Genomic DNA, 18,577 nt, shown 5'->3' with positions numbered 1-18,577 from the left:
TTCTGGTCAAATGTAGTGCTCTTGGACAATTGAAGCTGATTATACTTTCTCTGATGATCATAATACCTTTCTATTTGGGTTCCCAGCCTCACTAGTTCCTCAACCGTCTGTGCACGGCCTCGAAGCTGACTAGCAAAACAAGGGTTCATAGCTTTTAAAAGGGCTTTTAAAACATCATCCTCAGTAGCTTCCTTTTTCCAACGCTTAAACAAAGCTTGAAATGAGAAAGTAAAGTCACGAACACTTTCATTTGCCCCTTGTAACCGATTTCGTACTTGATCCTCCAACACGTCTTTATAGTCTTCTGCCAAAAAGACAGCTAAAAAAGCTTGCTGAAAACTTTCCCACGTGTCTATTTTAAATCTCACTGTCTCCCACCAGTCACGGGCAGAAGCGTGTAGAACACTACGCATTGTTGCAAGAATTTCACTATTTGACATTGGTCTGAGAGCTAAAAAGTCTTTACATCTTTCTAATTAAACTAGAGGATCAGTCTCATCATGCACCCCCCCAAAGGATGGAAATAACATCTTAATAGGCAGCACACGGCCACAGGTCAAATTAGATGGAGCAGAAACCTGACTGACCAAATCACCAGTATTACACGATGCAGTTGAACCTAAACATACTTGAGAAGGAGCAGGGGCAACATCCTCCCGTTCAACTAACTTACTGTCAAGTTGAGGACTTTTCTGCATAAGGGCATCAAGAGAAGTTTGCATAGTAAACACTTGCTGCTTCAGACTGCGTACTTCTTGCAACTCCTTTCCACCTACACTATGTTCTTTGATAGCTGTTTTAAAAGAAGAAAGTAATGAGTTGTTAACATCATCAAACAATTCCTTAAACTCGGTACATGTCTGTTTTGCATTCCACTTAATGGCATCAGTTGTTTGCTTGGTAAAAAGTTGCATACGATCATTAAGGACCTCCAAAAAATCAGTTTGCGCCTTTTCAACTAGAGTTAATGTCTCTTTAGGAATGTCTTTAGGAATGTCTTTTACACAAAGTTTAGCATTTTCCTCAAACCATTTTTTTCTGCCAAGCTACAGTATCCACAAATACACTTTTAAGTGAATCAATTGCTTGAGAAAATATGGTTAAATCATCTGCTTGGTTCCCTGAACCAATCAGAGGGACACCAAGAAATGGTTGTTCTAAACCTGTGTCATCGTCTAATAAAGACCGCTCCACATTCCGAGGAGTGGAAGGGCATCATGAAATGGTCCCAGACTGCTATCATCTCCGGATCCAGTAAAATTTATAAGAGGAGAACAGGGTTCCATAATTACACAAATAATCACAATAGGCCAATAAACACACAACATCTGTGGGTCCCTGTTCGGGCGCCACTTCTGTGATGGTATTTGGCCTTTAAAGGTTGGGTTCGGGCACCAGGGGTAAAAACCACCACAATTATTAAATTAAATTCATCATTAGAGACACTACATATAGGAATGACATTATCAATTCTATTATATGGATCGAATAGAACAAGGAACCACAAGGAAGTTGATTTAAAAGTTTTCTATTTTTCTATTCAATTCCAGTCATATTACATTACAATTCAGTACATCATATTCAACTCAAAAAAAAAAAAAGAAAGTAAATAAATCACAACTATTAATTTCAAGCCCAGAAACATTTACCTTTTAGTTACCTCACAACAATAAATGAGTGACAAATAAATCAACAAATAATTAAATAATTCAGATAAGTAAATGCAATGCAATAAATCTTATGCAGGAACAAAAATGAATCAAAATGCAATAAGGCAGCCGCATAAGAGAAAAACAGGCATAAGAAAAAAAGAAAAAAAATCATCTGGATCCAAAGTTCAACAAAAAAGGGAAAAAAACAACAACATTAATTTGCTTACCCCGTCACTCATTGAACTACTGGGCCTGAAACGCAATTCATTACATCACACACAATATTTACAAAATAATTCGGCAACTCTAGCGCCAAAATAAACACCAAAAGAAAAACCTCCCTACACAAAAAACCCTTCTCAAAACATACTAACGTTACATATAATGCCCTGAATTAGCGTCTAAACCACAACATAACCGGATTGGAAAAAGCTCTCTCTCAAACGCTCCATTTACACGCAAATCGGCAAATCGCTCTCATCACAACTTCTTCTTCTTCTAATGACGTTTTTATGGCGGATGGCAAACCAACTTATGGTGCATTTACCGCCACCAACTGGACTGGAGTGTGAAGCACTGATAAGCAGCTACCAAACAGAAAAAAAAAAAAAAAAAAAAAAAATTAAATTCTATTAATAATTCCTATTTCTTTAATATATTTTATAATAGCACCATAGATTCTACTTTGTTCTGCATGTTCTTTCAAGAGGCTTATCAAATTAAATGATTCAACACCCATGTTTTTAACTTCATTAATGAGTTTTAATCTTTCTTTTCCATATTTTTTGCATTTAATTAAAACATGTTCAATTGTTTCTGCCTGATTACAAAAATTACATTGTCCTGATTCATGTTTTCCAATTTTAAACAGAGAGTAATTTAATCTAGTATGCCCTATTCGGATGCGTGAAATAATTGTATCTTCTTTCCTATTCCTAAAAACACTTCTTCCATTTCCTACTTGCTGCTGAATATTATACATATATCTGCCCTTGCTATCACAATTCCATGCTTCTTGCCATTTGTTATTTATGAATTCATTAATTTTCCCTTTTACTTCATTTTTACTCAGAGTTACTTTAATATCTATTTCTGCATGTTTAAGAGCTTGCTTAGCTAGCTTATCAGCCACTTCATTAGCCTCCACTCCTACATGAGCAGGAACCCACAAAAATGTTACTAAGCTTGCTTTACTTATTCTTAACAAACTTGCAAGAATCTCATAAATAATGTCTTGCCTTGATGATTTTAGTCCACTTGCAAGGCTTAATAATGCTGCGTAAGAATCAGAACAAATTACAACTAAACTTGGTTTTACATCCTCAACCCATTGGAGTGCTACCACCAAAGCAATCAATTCTGCTGCATACACAGATACATGATCAATTATTCTTTTCTTCATACTAGTTTGAAACTTCGGAATATATACAGCAGCAGCAGTTCTACCAGAGATAGGGTCTTTAGAACCATCAGTAAATATATGTAACCACGAAGAATAAATCTGATCTAAATACTGCTGCGCAATAATGTTCTTAGGGGTATCTTTCTCATTCTTAATTTTTATTTGTATTTGAAAATCTACAATCGGCATAGGAAAAATCCACGGCGGAATTCTGGATACTATCACAGTTGGGCTGACATCACAGTCTGCAATACCAACTACTTGAGCTTCCCTATTAGCAATCCATCCAAAGCTTTTGATATTTTTATTTCCATGCTCCCAGCATTCTTCAATCACCCCCTTTACTGGATGAGACACTTTATGTCCTTTTAAATTAAGCCAGTAATTCATTCTAATTTTAAACCTTCGAAGGTATAAAGGAGCTTCCCCCACTTCTACCTGCATGGCTGCAATGGGAGATGATTTAAATGCACCACAACATATTCTTAAAGCTTGATTCTGCATTTTTTCAATCTTTTTCAGAGTAGTTTCAGATGCAAAGCCATAAATAATACTACCATAATCTAAACTTGGTCTAATTAATGTACAATAAATTCTTTTCAAAGATAATTTACAAGCTCCCCATTCTACCCCAGTTAAACACCTTAAAATATTTACTCCTATTTTACATTTATTGATCAGCTTTGTAGCATGCATAGCATATGTCAATCTAGATTCCATCCATACCCCGAGATATTTAACTACTGATACTTGCTCCAGCTCCTGATTGTACAGCTTTAACTTAACCTCTGGTAATTTTTTCCCTTTAGAGAAACATATCACTTGAGTTTTAGCCACAGATAATCTAAAGCTCCAATTATTTGCCCATACCTCCACTTTATCTACTGCTTTTTGTAATCTTTGGGACACACATGCAATATTACGTCCTCTTTTCCATATTGCTCCGTCATCTGCAAATAATGCCCTTCCAATGTCACCCTTAAAATTACTAAAAATATCATTAATCATAATATTAAAAAATACTGGGCTGCATACACTACCTTGCGGAGTTCCATTATCTATCACGTAAGTCTTAGAATACTCTACTCCTATCCTAACTTGAATTGTTCTTTCTAATAGGAAATCCATAATCCAGTTATATAACTTTCCTCCAATTCCCATGCATTCAAGTTTAATTAAAAGTCCCTCTTTCCAGAGCATATCGTATGCTTTCTCAATATCAAATAAAACCCCTACCAATACTTCTTTATTTGCTTGAGCTTTCCTGATATCGGCTTCTAGACTTAAAACAGCGTCCATAGTATTCCGACCTGCCCTGAATCCACTCTGATATGGCGATATAAGACCTTTTATTTCTAATATATAATTTAGCCTACGAATTATCATTTTCTCCATTAATTTACATAAATTAGAAGTTAAAGCAATTGGCCTATAATTAATTGGATTAGACTTATCCTTTCCAGGTTTACCAACTGGAACAATTATTCCATGCTTCCAAGAAGAAGGAATCTTTCCTGCATTCCATATCTTGTTAAACAGATTTAAAATGATATTTAAAGATCTATCTGATAAATGTTGAATCATTACATAACATATATCATCTTTTCCAGGAGATGAATGTTTAACGCCCCCTAGAGCCATCTTTAATTCGTACATAGTAAAATCTGCATCTAAAGCTTCATCAGAAGAACTTCTTTTCATCATTAAATCTGGATATTGATTTTTGTTCTGATTTCTACTCTTTTTAATTTCCTCTGATACATTATCATCACTATGGACTTTAACGAAAACTTTAGCCAACATTTCAGCTTTTTCATTATCTGTCACAGCTATTCTACTTTCATCATTTTTTAAAACAGGTAAAGTTTGATTTCTATAAATTCCTCCCATTTTCCTAATTGATCCCCATACTTCACTTATATTGATATCTTCCCCTATTGTATTACACCAATCTCTCCAGTACTTCTTTTTAGCTGCTCGTACTATTCTTCTTACTTCAGCTTGTGCTTTCTTATATTTAATAAAATCTTCAAATAAATTAGACTTTTTGATTTTTCTAAATGCTTTATTCCTATTATGTATTGCATTACTACACTGTTCTGTCCACCAAGGAACTGCTTTCCTCTTTTTACATTGACCCTTTTTTCCTATAATATTATCAGTTACATCATATAATAATTTACATATTATCCTATTACATTCATCTATGTCTTCCATCTTATTTAATTCTACTGTTGTTAGTTCTACCTCACTTAGATATTTATATGCTTCCCAGTTTGCTTTATTAAATCTCCATCTTGGAGCTAAAATCACATTATGTTCTATTACACTCATCCCTACCTTACATACAATTATATAGTGATCACTACCCATATTATCATCTTCCCAAACATCCCAAACACATTTACTTGCTATACCTTCAGAAACCAATGTTAAATCTATAGCTGACCCAATACCTCGTACCAAATCTATTCTTGTGTTTCTACCATCATTTAGACAAACTAGCCCATTACTATCTATTATTTCTTCAACAACATCCCCATTATGATCATCTTTACTACTACCCCATAAAGTGCTATGTGCATTAAAATCTCCACACCAAATTATTTTATGATTACCTGATCCTATAACCTTTTCTAAATCTTTACTTAATCTATTACAAGGATTATAATAATTTATTATTCTAATATTATGTTTCTCTGCATATATTTCTACAACCACCAATTCATATTCTTCAATCTCATTAATAACTCTGAATTCTAATTCATTTTTTATAAAAGTTGCCACCCCACCTCCATTGCCTGACTTCCTATCTTTCCTTACAATATTATACCCTTGCAAAACAAAATTTAATTTAGGTTTTAACCATGTTTCTTGTACACAAATTATGTTTGGTTTCTTATCTAATAGATCTATAAACTTTTTAAATTCTGATCCATTTGCAATTAGACTTCTGGCATTCCATTGCAGAATCGTTAAAACCATTATTATTAAGTATTTCCACATACTGTATGAGTACTTGAATGAGTCTTTAGCATGTCATTTATTTTTTCCAGAGTTACACCTGTTACATACAAGTATCTCTCAGCTGCCCGAATTATAATTTTAATTCTCTCCGTTCTACTTTCTGTCTGAGCAGAACAATTTACCACTTCAGCCATAAATGAAACGAATTCCATTTTCCCGATCACCAAACTATCCTCTTTTTTATTACTTTGAACCAACGAATTCCCAGTCAAATCTTGTACTTTTACCTCTCTCTGTATCTGCTCATTTTGTTTTGCTTTTTGTGCTGCTTCAGCATAAGTTAACCCCTCAGTTATTCTCACACTTTGAATTTTCACAGCATGTTTGTGCACCATACATCCCCCAAATCCTGCACTATGCTCACCTCCGCAATTGCAGCATTTTACCTTCACTCCTTCCCCACATTTACCATATTCGTGATCACCCCCACATCTCGCACAACGTTGTTTTCCTCTGCAAACAGCACTAACATGGCCATACTTCTGGCACTTGAAGCATCTAAGGGGAGGAGGCACGTAAGGTCTTACTGGGTAACTAACGTATCCTATTTTTACCCTCTCTGGCATTCTTTCCTCATCAAACTGAAGCATAACTGATAGACTATCCATCCTTTCTTTATTTTTCACATATTGCAGCCGTTTTGCTCCAATTACTTTTCCCCCTTCGACGCAACTCTTAATTTTATCAGTATTCACATCAGTAGGAATTCCAGTAATTACTCCTCTAACCCAGGGTTTCGTCTTCATCAATGTGCATGACACTGACATTCCAAACATCGAATTTATACTTAGTGCCTTCTTTTGTTGTTTTTCGTCCTTACACGTGATAATCAAATTTCCATCTCTCAGAGTCTTTGCACTATTTATTTCTCCTATCGCTTTATTCAGAGATTTTGTCAGTTTAATTGGGTTTATCGTCATGCCTGATTCAGCAAATTTCATCATTACCTTATATTCTTCTATACTTTTCCTACTCACATGTTCCTCCTTTCCACTGTCCGTAAATGATCCATGACTATTAGCTTTCTTTCTTTTCCGATTGACTACTCTCCACCATTCATTCCCTCCTGTACTCCCGCTACACGATTCATCTTCCATTTCCGGATCACTACCAGAGCTACCGTCATTTCCTGCCATCAGCGCTCCAGTCACAGTCCAGTGTTGCCAAACCCGCCCTCATCACAACTTGCCAATGCTTTACGAAATTCAATGAGGGAAACATATTCCTCAAAATATGAATCATAAGCATTAAAAGCAGAAAAAGACCGCAGCATTAAATATAGCATTAACACATTAATGCAGCGCAGGCTACAACAGCAATACTCACAAGCCATCTGCTAGCGCCACCATGACCGGGAATAACCCGCGCCTGACAACAAAGGCTAGAGAGCGCACGCGCGAGAGAGAGAGAGCAAGAGACGCAATCACACTTCCGTATATACGCTCAACAGCGCCACCCCCAGTACGGAATAGGAAAAGCACAAATCATTGACGACTGTCACAAGTTAATTCGGGCTAGTAATTTCTAGGCATCCAGCAAAATTGTTACTCATTATTAGGGGCCTAGCCCCTATTGTAATTGTACGTTTTCCCTTTTATTATTATTATTCTTCCTCCCGAATGGGAGTCTATGGCAGCCCTATCAACGGAACATGAGAAAATGATGAAATTTGGCACACTTGTAGTGATGGTCATGTCTAGAAATCTGACCAATTTTGGAGTCTCTAGGACCAACTCTATAGCGCCACCACCAGTTCAAAAATTCAACATTCTAAAGTTTATAACTTTTGAACCATTTGCTCTAGAAAAATACAATTTAGTACATCTGATTCGTCTCTTCATGCTGATTCTATTCAAATTCTTACATTAAGTCTCCGCCCATTACAGTAGCGGCCATTTTGAAAAGTACAGTATTCCGTTTTTTCGCTACTCCTCCTTCCAAAATTTGTCCAATTTTGTCCAAACTTTGATCAGGTGATCTTTGGTCTGAGCCGCACAGAAATGACTGAACAGATTTTTTTTATTCATCTTTGTTCAAAAGTTATGATGTCACGAAGTTAACGACCCTGCTGAAAAAAACAATAGAAACCATTACAGAAATCCTAATGGTTTCCACTACAAAACCATTACAAACCATCAGTTTCCATTCAGTGTGTTTTAACCATTAAATTGGTTTGTATTGGTTTCCCAGATTTGTATTACAAAATGGTTTCCATTACGTAGTGTGTTTTGGGCACATTCCATTAGGATTTATTGGTTGGTATTGGTTTCCATTACAGATTTGTATTGGTCTTTATTTGCAAATATTTAATGGTTTCCATTGCAGTTTTTGTATTGGTTCTAATGGTTCCATTACAAAGTTGTATTGGTCTTTACTTGCACATATTTAATGGTTTCCATTACAGTTTTTGTATTGGTTCTAATGGTTCCATTACAAAGTTGTATTGGTCTTTATTTGCACATATTTAATGGTTTCCATTACAGTTTTTGTATTGGTTCTAATGGTTCCATTACAAAGTTGTATTGGTCTTTATTTGCACATATTTAATGGTTTCCATTACAGTTTTTGTATTGGTTCTAATGGTTCCATTACAAATTTGTATTGGTCTTTATTTGCAAATATTTAATGGTTCCCATTACAGTTTTTGTATTGGTTCTAATGGTTCCATTACAAATTTGTATTGGTCTTTATTTGCACATATTTAATGGTTTCCATTGCCGTTTTTGTATTGGTTCTGATTTGTATGTTTAACTGGTAGCTGTTAATTAGGCCATTGATTAATTAAATAATTTAAATTATTACAACAATTATACACTGGTTTTGTCCTTGTGGCTTAAAAAAAAACGCTCAAGAATATATAATTTTAATTGATATAAACTGCACACAAACTTTTCAATAGCTAACTGTTCAGGTTGTGTTTTGCAAAGAATTAAGAACATGCAACTAAAATCAAAATTATACTTGGATCAAGACCATCTTTTTTACTAAACCCAGCTGGAAATAAACATCTGACAAAAATTATTAACATGATCTTTTTTATTACTTAATATGTAATAGAAATACAAGAACTATGAACTGTGTTTGTGGCTTCACTGTATCCACTGTGGCTGGCTTAGACCTGCAAAAAGAAGGAGAATTCATTAGGACAATGTACCTCTTAAACCACATTACCAGTACACGAGATTATCCACATTATATATTATATGGGACTCTCAAAGAAGTTGCAAGAACATAGTTGTTGACCAAACTTCATTATTTCACCCAACATATTTGGGTGTACTTTGAGCAGATTCAAGATCTTGAATTTTTTTATCCATTACTCATGTCAGGTTCATAGCATGACAGTCATCTGTTATTTAACCTTCTCCAGTTGTAGGTTAGTGATGCGCGGGTCGTCTCATAACCCACGGACCCCACAGATCGGGTTGGGGCGGGATAAGAAATTGTCACTTTATTTGCGATGCGGGTCATTAAAAACAAAATTAAAAACAAATCCATATATGTTGCGTGCAATTCCCTATAGCCTATATTAAAAATTTGGGAATATCTATTTTCATATTTTTTTTAGGTTCTTTGATACGGTTACAGTATGAAGGCTGTAGCAACATAACCATTTTGGAAACGAAGCGTAAATGTGAACATCAAAGATTTCTTATGCTGCTGCGCCCTCTATAGGACCAGCGACTAGTCGACGTCAAGCTCAAAGTCCCTGTAAATCCCTATTAAAGTCTGTGTTCTGAGTTATGTCACACCACAGTAAAATGTGCTATTAACCACCCAGCCAAATTTGAATGATTAAAAAAAAACGCCAAGTAAATTAAATAAATTATCAAAATCTTGAAAAAATTTGCAGTATTCTCTGCTCTCAAACGCTGGGGGCGTGTCCGCTGTCGGCGCTGAAACCACACCCACTCGCGAGAGCTGCCGCCTCAACTTATTTGTCTAATCAGTCAAACTCACTGATGCATATAAACAAAAGAATCACGTTAGAGGGTTGCACAATTTAGTAGAGTTACTGTGGACTGCCTACTAATTACGCATACAAGGCAACATACACTCATTGGTGGGCACGTACTGCCGACTGTTGTCGAGTCGACAGGTGACGGCGCCGTGAGACGGGAGGATGAAGGCCGGGATGGGAGAGATTCTGTCCGGCAGATTGTCAGTGAATCCCAGCTGTCTAATGAAAGTTTGTAAAACTCTCCGGTGTAAAATTATCACTGCAGAGACTAATTTAATCCACCCCTTCTTCATATCATCATTTTTTAGGAAATTTAAATAAGGAGAACAAGCTTCTTTTGTATATTATCGCAACCAGGTAATATGCATTTGCGTGATGAAGGCATTACTAGCTAGCAAAATGTAGGCTGTATAACTAACAGTATTAACACTCGAGATTAAGCGGGCGAGCTGCTGTAGCGTTAGGGGTGGTGCCATGCTCGGTTACTCTAGTGCGTCAGACAGTTATATAGTGTTAGCCCAAAAAATCCTGAGCACAGAATTGGTGAAAAATTGTTTAACACTCTAACTTCACAATTCAGTACTACATAGTTCAGTCTTTGTAATGTTTTTGCAGCAATACATTTGTCACATTTATAATGTGTTTAGAATCAATTCTCAGAATTGACTTTACCGGGACTTTAAAGTGTCACGGCAGAGCATTAAAGTCGACTAGTCAGTTCAACCCCTAGTGCATAGTTAATAAGTGTGATGACATCATCCATAGCAACGAGGTCAATTACACCCTTTCTCTTAGCTTAAAGGTCCCGTTCTTCGTGATCCCATGTTTCAAACTTTAGTTAGTGTGTAATGTTGTTGTTAGAGTATAAATAAAATCTGTAAAATTTTAAAGCTCAAAGTTCAATGCCAAGCGAGATATTTTATTTAACAGAAGTCGCCTACATCGAACGGCCAGTTTGGACTACATCCCTCTACTTCCTTCTTTAATGACGTCACTAAAACAGTTTTTTGACTAACCTCCGCCCACAGGAATACACAAAAAAGGGGGCGTGGTCTTGTTGCGCTCCCACGGAGAAGAGCAAGAGTTGCGTTTGTAGAGTGTGTTTGTCGCCATGTCGTCGAAACGCTGTTATTTTCATCCCGCAGTCCAATCATCTTTGTTTGGCCTTCCCAGGGACGCTGTACTTAGAGATCAATGGTTACAATTTATGTTTACCTCGGTTCCCGAAAATTATAATTGCGGTATCCTTACTGCAATAGTTAATGTTGGACTGCAGTGCACATAATGGCCACAAGAGGGGACTATGTTTATGTATATGGCTGTTTTCCGTATGAGGTACTCTTCTGAGTGAGTGCTAACGTTGTACATTTTTCTGTCGCTGCTTGTGGAGATTAAAGAGTTCAGTCTCTCGGGAATTATTGTCTTTTGTGTTCATTCGGCACGACACCACAATAATCCACATGTAAAACTATGTGCAGCACACGTTATGGTAAGAGGCGTGACATTTCCGGGCAAGGTGCGCTAAGCTGCTGTCGAATCACAACACAGGAACCGCTGGCACAATCAGAACTCGTTACGTATTTCTGAAGGAGGGACTTCATAGAACAAGGAAGTCATCAGCCCGTTTTTATGACAGTGGAAACAGCGGTATACAGATAAGTAAATTATGTGAAAAATACTGTTTTTTTACACGCGAAACATGAACACATGTTATATTGCACACTATAAACACAATCAAAGCTTCAAAAAACCACGAAAAACAGGACCTTTAAGAATTCTCACTGTTTGAAATGGTTTTAGCAGCTTTGTGAAAAGGTTTTAAAGGATTAGTTCACTTTTAAATAAACTTTTCCTGATAATTTACTCACCCCCATGTCATCCAAGATGTTCATGTCTTTCTTTCTTCAGTCGAAAAGAAATTAAGGTTTTCGATGAAAACATTCCAGGATTATTCTCCTTATAGTGGACTTCAATGGAGCCCAAACAGTTGAAGGTCAAAATTAGTTTCACTGCAGCTTCAAAGCGTTCTACACAATCCCAGATGAGAAATAAGGGTCTTATCTAGTGAAACCATCGCTCATTTTCTGAAAAAAAAGAAAATTATATAAGTTTTAACCTTAAATGCTCATCTTGAACTAGCTCTCTTCTTCTTCTCTATTTGATTCCAGCAGTCTAGACACTGCTAAGTGTATTACTGCCCTCCACAGGCCAAAGTTTGAACTAATTGTTATATACTATTGAACTAGCATATTGTATATGACAATTTAGTTCAAACATTGACCTGAGGAGGGCAGTAATACACTTAGCAGTGTCTACACTGCTGGAATTCAAATAGAGAAGAAGAAGAAGAGATACAGTGGGTTCCAAACAGGATATATCGCCCTCCGAAGTGAAAACAATCATGGCCGCCATATTGAAGGGTCGTTCCAAACCGAAGTGCTCAAAACGGGCCACTTCAAAGGGCTCTTTGGAATGAAGGATTTCGAAGGGTACAACTGATGGACACTTCAGGCCCCCATGATCCTTTGCACAGGAAAGTTGTTTGACGTCACAGAATGGGTACAGGAGGTTAGGAGATTTTACCTATAAATGTATGTATAGTATTTTTCTGTACTATTGTAATATTTATACGAGTTAGATTTAGTAAATTATTATGGTCAAAACGACAGTGTACTTCAACAAAAATACTTTACAGCTCCCTTTATCAGTCCATTCAAATGTTTCAAATACATAGACACAATATACAATATGGTGTAATAAACCTAAATAAATAAACTAACGTTAAACAAAGGGCGCCGCTTGCACAATCTACTCTTCCTTGATTGTCTCGTTAAGATGACGCAGAAGTGTGTTCCAAAAAAAGAGGTTTTTTTTACCCCTAAACCCTTCATCCCTTCAAGCTCTCACTCCGAAGGGGAAACCATCTGAAAGGAATTAGGGCATGGGATGAGCCCTTCCGAATGGAACGCAGGGCTACTTCAAGATGAGCATTTATGGTTAAAATGTATGAAATTTTATTTTTTTATTTTTTTAGAAAATGAGTGATGGTTTCTCTAGATAAGACCATTATTTCTTGTATGGGATCGTGTAGAACAATTTGAAGCTGCAATGAAACTAATTTTGACCTTCAACTGTTTGGTGTCCATTGAAGTCTACGATATGGAAAAAAAATCCTGGAATGTTTTCATCAAAAACCTTAATTTCTTTTCGACTGAAGAATAAAATACATGGACATCTTGGATGACATGGGGGTGAGTAAATTATCAGGAAAAGTTTATTTAAAAGTGGACTAATCCTTTAAGTGAAAACTCTTACCTAAGAATTTTTACTGCTATTTAGGAGAACTTTTAGTTGTAAGATAAAACATTTTGTGAATACGGCCCCAGGCATATTGGACCAGGTCTGCAGGACAGTGGTTCTCGAGGGCCAGAGCTGAGATACCTACAATATATTCTGAACATGACTTTCAGAGATCCAGATTGACTGCTAGATCGATCACTTACAACAGTGGTGTCCAGTCCTGGTCATGGAGGACCAACGTCCTGCAGTATGTAGCTCCAACTTTCTCACACACCTGCCTGTAGTTTCTGGTGATCCTGAAGACCTTCATTAACTGGTTCAGGTCTGCTTAATGGCTGGAGCCACAGTTAATTCTTCAAACAGGACTAGATGGCAATAAATACTGAAAAGAGAGAGGACAAACAACATTTAATGGTATAAAGCCAGTTTAAAAATTGTATTCATGAATATGTATAATAACATCTGAGAATGTACATATGACACCACTGTACTGAAAAATATTCACCATTTAAGTAGTTGCAATTTAACATACAGTATTTGCCATTTAAGTGAGGATCATCTCATTTTTAAAAAATGACACCCGAAATATTAACAGATAACATAAGCAAAATCTTCATGAAAATACAGTTATATGATGCAAAGAAAGTTTTTGTAAATGTGCATGACAAATCTACAATGCAAAAACTGAGAATGTGTGACTGAGTCAAACAGTACTTACAGAGCAGAACCAATGATCTGATTACACACAAGGAAGAGGGAGAAAAATAAACAAATATATTAGTTAAATATTGCTTTGTATCGATGAACGTGCTGATTAAATGTACACATTCAAGATAAATTATTACATTAACATTTTAGTGATTTATTTCATGGCCTAAATGTTTTACTTCAGTTATATCTTTTCATAATTAATTAAATATTACAGATGGTTGATTTAATTTGACAGTTATCTTTTCTGGTGAATATAGGCCAATGAGTCCTATCTCTCTCTTTCACTCTCTGTCCCCGCGCGTGCACGCGCCAGCTTGTGCATGAGACAACGCGTAACGTTACAAAGTTATTGTAAAATCTGTTATTTTTAGGTCACGATAACATGATAGTAATATGGCCGTAGCTTATGTAACGAGATTTAATAAGGGTGTGCAGCTTAGTTATTGTATTTACGTCGCTGTTTAAATCTTTAATACAAAGACACAACTCAGCCCGGCCATCATAACAAGCTCGGTCGAGTCATCGCGTAAAATAGCAACGGAAAAACAATAATAAATCAAATTAACACCGAAATGGATGTAAAACAATTCAAGGTAATGAATTAATACGGTTTTTAAAGTATATTACCTCAGATTACCAGAAAATGAATTGTCTGAGCGGCTAGTCGACCGTTATAACCGTTATAACATTTAAACGCAGCAAGCTAAATAATATACTCATCAGATAAACCACTAAAGCGGGTGTAATTTAATTCCAATCAATTAATTCATTACAATTTCGACCTGTTACACTAATTTTAATAGAAAACTCAGAAATTACTATAGAAATATAAAAAGCTTAACGTTACCTGTTTGCGTCACCAGTCGATTCCGGAATGACAGTTCATGGATGCTGTTCCAGCAGTCTCATTGGTTAGAATTAATCACGTGATGTCATATTACTAATAATTTATATTTATTTATTTATTGCCATTTCAGAAAAATAATATATTAATATTGTGTGTGTGTGTGTGTATATATATATATATATATATATATATATATATATATATATATATATATATATATATATATATATATATATAATACACACACACACACACTACATATAACACACACACACTACCATTCAAAAGTTTGGGGTCAGTAAGATTTTTTAATGTTTTTTAAAAGAAGCCTCTTCTGCTCACCAAGGCTGCATTTATTTGATAAGAACAATAAAATAAAAAAATACAGTAATATTGTGAAATATTATGACAATTTAAAATGACTGTTTTCTATGTGAATATATAGTAAAGTGTAATTTATTTCTGTGATCAAAGCTGAATTTTCAGCATCATTACTCCAGTCTTCAGTGTCACATGATCCTTCAGAAATCATTCTAATATGCTGATTTGCTGCTCAAGAAACATTCATTATTATTATCAATGTTGAAAACAGTTGTACAATTTTTTTTTCAAAATTCTTCAATGAATAAGATCAAAAGAACAGCATTTATTTAAAATAGAATATTTTCTAACATTATAATTGTCTTTACTGTAACTTTTGATCAGTTTAACTCATCCTTGATGAATAAAAGTATTGATTAATTTTATTTCTATCCCCCAACTGTATACTGACTTTACTGTATACTGACATAGAAAACAGCTGTTTTAAATTGGAATAATATTTCACAATATTACTGTTTTTGTTTGTATTTTTAATCAAATAAATTTATTGGTCTGGGAGCAGCTACAAACAAACAGGTAAAGACAGTACTTGTCTTGCCATCTTGTTGACTGTGTGCAGTTTTAGTTATGGGATGGGCAATTGAATGTAATGACATCGGTGACATTTTACTAGATTGTTAAAAATAGTTTGATTAACCCTGTGCCTTGAGCATTTAATCATAAAACAATGATTTAATTTGTACTGTGCTGTGAACATGGGGGGTTGCCCACAGTAAACCAGCTAGGGGCCCCGGAGCTAAGGGCCCCACATGGGCTAACCAACTGGGGGCCTGTGTGGGTTTTCATGGGGCCCCAAAGAGTTTGCTCTTGCCCACACAGCCCCACAGAAAACCCACACTTAGTGGGTGAAGGATGAAATCACATTAAACTTGAGTTCTATGTTGATAAATTAAAATTGATTTCTGGATATCGTTATGTTATTTTTGTACACACACAAACAAACACGTTGTGCTTTCATGTTTTATGGGGACTTTCCATATACATAATGGTTTTTATACTGTAAAAATTGTATATTCTATCCCCCTACACTAACCCTACCCCTAAACCTACCCATCACAGAAAACATTCTGCATTTTACATTTTTAAAAAACATCACTTAGTATGAAAAATGTCCCCACACGGACAAGGATTTCAGATATTGCTATCTTTGTGGGGACATTTTATCCCCATAATGTAGGGTTTACCAGGCCACACACACACTCCTGTCCCACCCAGTTTTTAAAACAAAGTTATGACATTGTCTCCCATGCGGTTACACTGCAAAAGGGAAAATGGGACAAAATGAAAAGTTATGTTGACCCATGACCTATATGAATGAACAATTTTGTGTGAATTCTATTAAACAAAACATATATTTAACAGTATAATTTCTATATATATTACATAAGGATAAGCTTAATACCATTAAACAATTGAAAATGAGCTAAGATTTAGTTTGTGTGTCATATTTAATATATTTTGTTGTGTTGTAATAATTGTAAAAATAAATAAATCTGCATATAGCCTAAATTGTGTATGTGTACATCATTAAATCAAAGTAAAGAAACCACTCAATTTATTGGCGTTCTAATGGTTCATACTGGTGTCCAGTAGATACAAACGTGTAATCTATAGGTTGCCAAAGATGTTCTATTGGTCCTTAATGGTATCCAATAGGCAAAATATGCTACCAATAGAGGAAAGCAAATTACCAATAGAAACCCACTTGGACCATTACATTTTCCATTAAAACCATTACAGGCAAATAGGCAAAACATGCCACCAATAGAAAAAAGCAAATTACCCATATAGACCCACTAGGACCATTACAGTTTCCATTAAAACCATTAAAACCATTACAATTTCTGTAATGGTTTCTATTGTTTTTTTCAGCAGGGGAGGTTGACCCAAAATTGCTATAGAGGCTGTATCTCGGCCAAACTTTGAGCAATCAAAACTAAAATTGGTACACTTGATCAAGACCATGATCTGAGGTTCCATGCCAAATTTGGGAACAGCGCCACCTACAGGTCATGAGATCTGAAAAATGGCTATTTTGGCCAATAACTTTTGAACACATTATTAGAAAATCAAGATCTTGGTGTCTATGGATTCCCTGTGCCATGCCGAATCCGAGGATATCGAATTCGTCAACATCGGATGAACCACGTGTCTGCCATTTTGAATTTTGTCATAAATTGCAATAACTTTTAAACAATTTGACATATCTTCACACAAATTGGTATGTATGACCTTTAGAAGGTCCTGAAGGTACCTGAGAAGTTTCAACACAGCGCCACCTACTGTTCCACAGATGTAATGATTATTGCAAAACCACTTATAACTTTTGAAAACACTTTCCAAAATGTGTATGCTTTATGTCATTTTATTCCCTGGCTTATGCCGATTCCGACGATGTGTCATTTGTCATTTTCCTTAAATGTACCTGTCCGCCATATTGAAATAAATGGAAAACAGTTTTTTCGCTACTCCTCCTACAATTTTTGTCCAATTTTGTCCAAAATCAGCTCAGGTGATCTTTGGACCGAGCCGCACAGAAATGACTGAATGGATTTTTGATATTCACTACCATTCCCAAGATATTCATCTCTGAATGTGACCTTGCTTGTGTTTGTTGTCTTATGCTAGTCAGCTTAGCATGCTAATTGCTTAGCATGCTAACCAGTTGTCATTCTCTTTAATGTGACTCTTCAGTTATCAAGTTAACCATGAGCTTCATTAGCATTAAGTTAGCTTAGCATGCTAATATGGTTAGCATGCTAAGTAATGCTTTTTTTGTGAATTCTTTGTTAGACTAAAAGGTTTCTTCCACAGTCTGTTGAATGTGCATCCTCAAGTAGCTCAATGTGTAAAGCCAGTTATCTGAAGAGCCCTGTATCTGAAGTTAGTGGGTTCAAATCCCAGGTGGAGCGGTTTTATAAAATAGTGTGTTTTGATTCCTTTACTGCCTCTTGGATTAGAAATAAATGCTTTTTGTTTCATGCTGTGTTCATTTTCATCTAAGCTTATGTACATTCTGAGTTCATTCTTGCCCGTAATTCTGAACCAGCTGTTTCATGTTTGTTCATTTTCTGCTGTTTTTCCTCTTCCTGCTCTGTATTGCACTACAGCATGATGAGCTGCAGAATGATCTAAAGTGCAGCTTTATAAGAATTCTTCATTTTGAGTTCATTTTCACATGAACTAATAAACTTCGGCAGGTGTGGAAACATTCACTTGCACAGTGGTGCAATGAGATGAGAAATGGACCTTGGACCCGGAGGTCGTGGATTCGAATCTCGTGTGGGGTTCCTTTA

At 35.7% G+C, this 18,577-nt stretch overlaps 1 long non-coding RNA gene across 1 annotated transcript; it reads right to left on the bottom strand.

Annotated features, from left to right (window-relative positions):
- Positions 1 to 8,718: 8,718 nt before the first annotated feature.
- LOC125265228 lies at positions 8,719 to 14,946 on the bottom strand. The gene is made up of 4 exons (XR_007184233.1): positions 14,901 to 14,946; positions 14,061 to 14,077; positions 13,546 to 13,724; positions 8,719 to 9,199 (listed from the first exon to the last, which is right to left on the bottom strand). It is a non-coding gene; the product is annotated as an uncharacterized LOC125265228 (long non-coding RNA).
- Positions 14,947 to 18,577: the final 3,631 nt, after the last annotated feature.

This window comes from Megalobrama amblycephala, linkage group LG3, assembly GCF_018812025.1.
Source record: "Megalobrama amblycephala isolate DHTTF-2021 linkage group LG3, ASM1881202v1, whole genome shotgun sequence".
NCBI classification, from domain to species: Eukaryota; Metazoa; Chordata; class Actinopteri; order Cypriniformes; family Xenocyprididae; genus Megalobrama; species Megalobrama amblycephala.
Note: the sequence above shows the minus strand (reverse complement) of the source record. Positions and strands in the feature narration are given on the sequence as shown.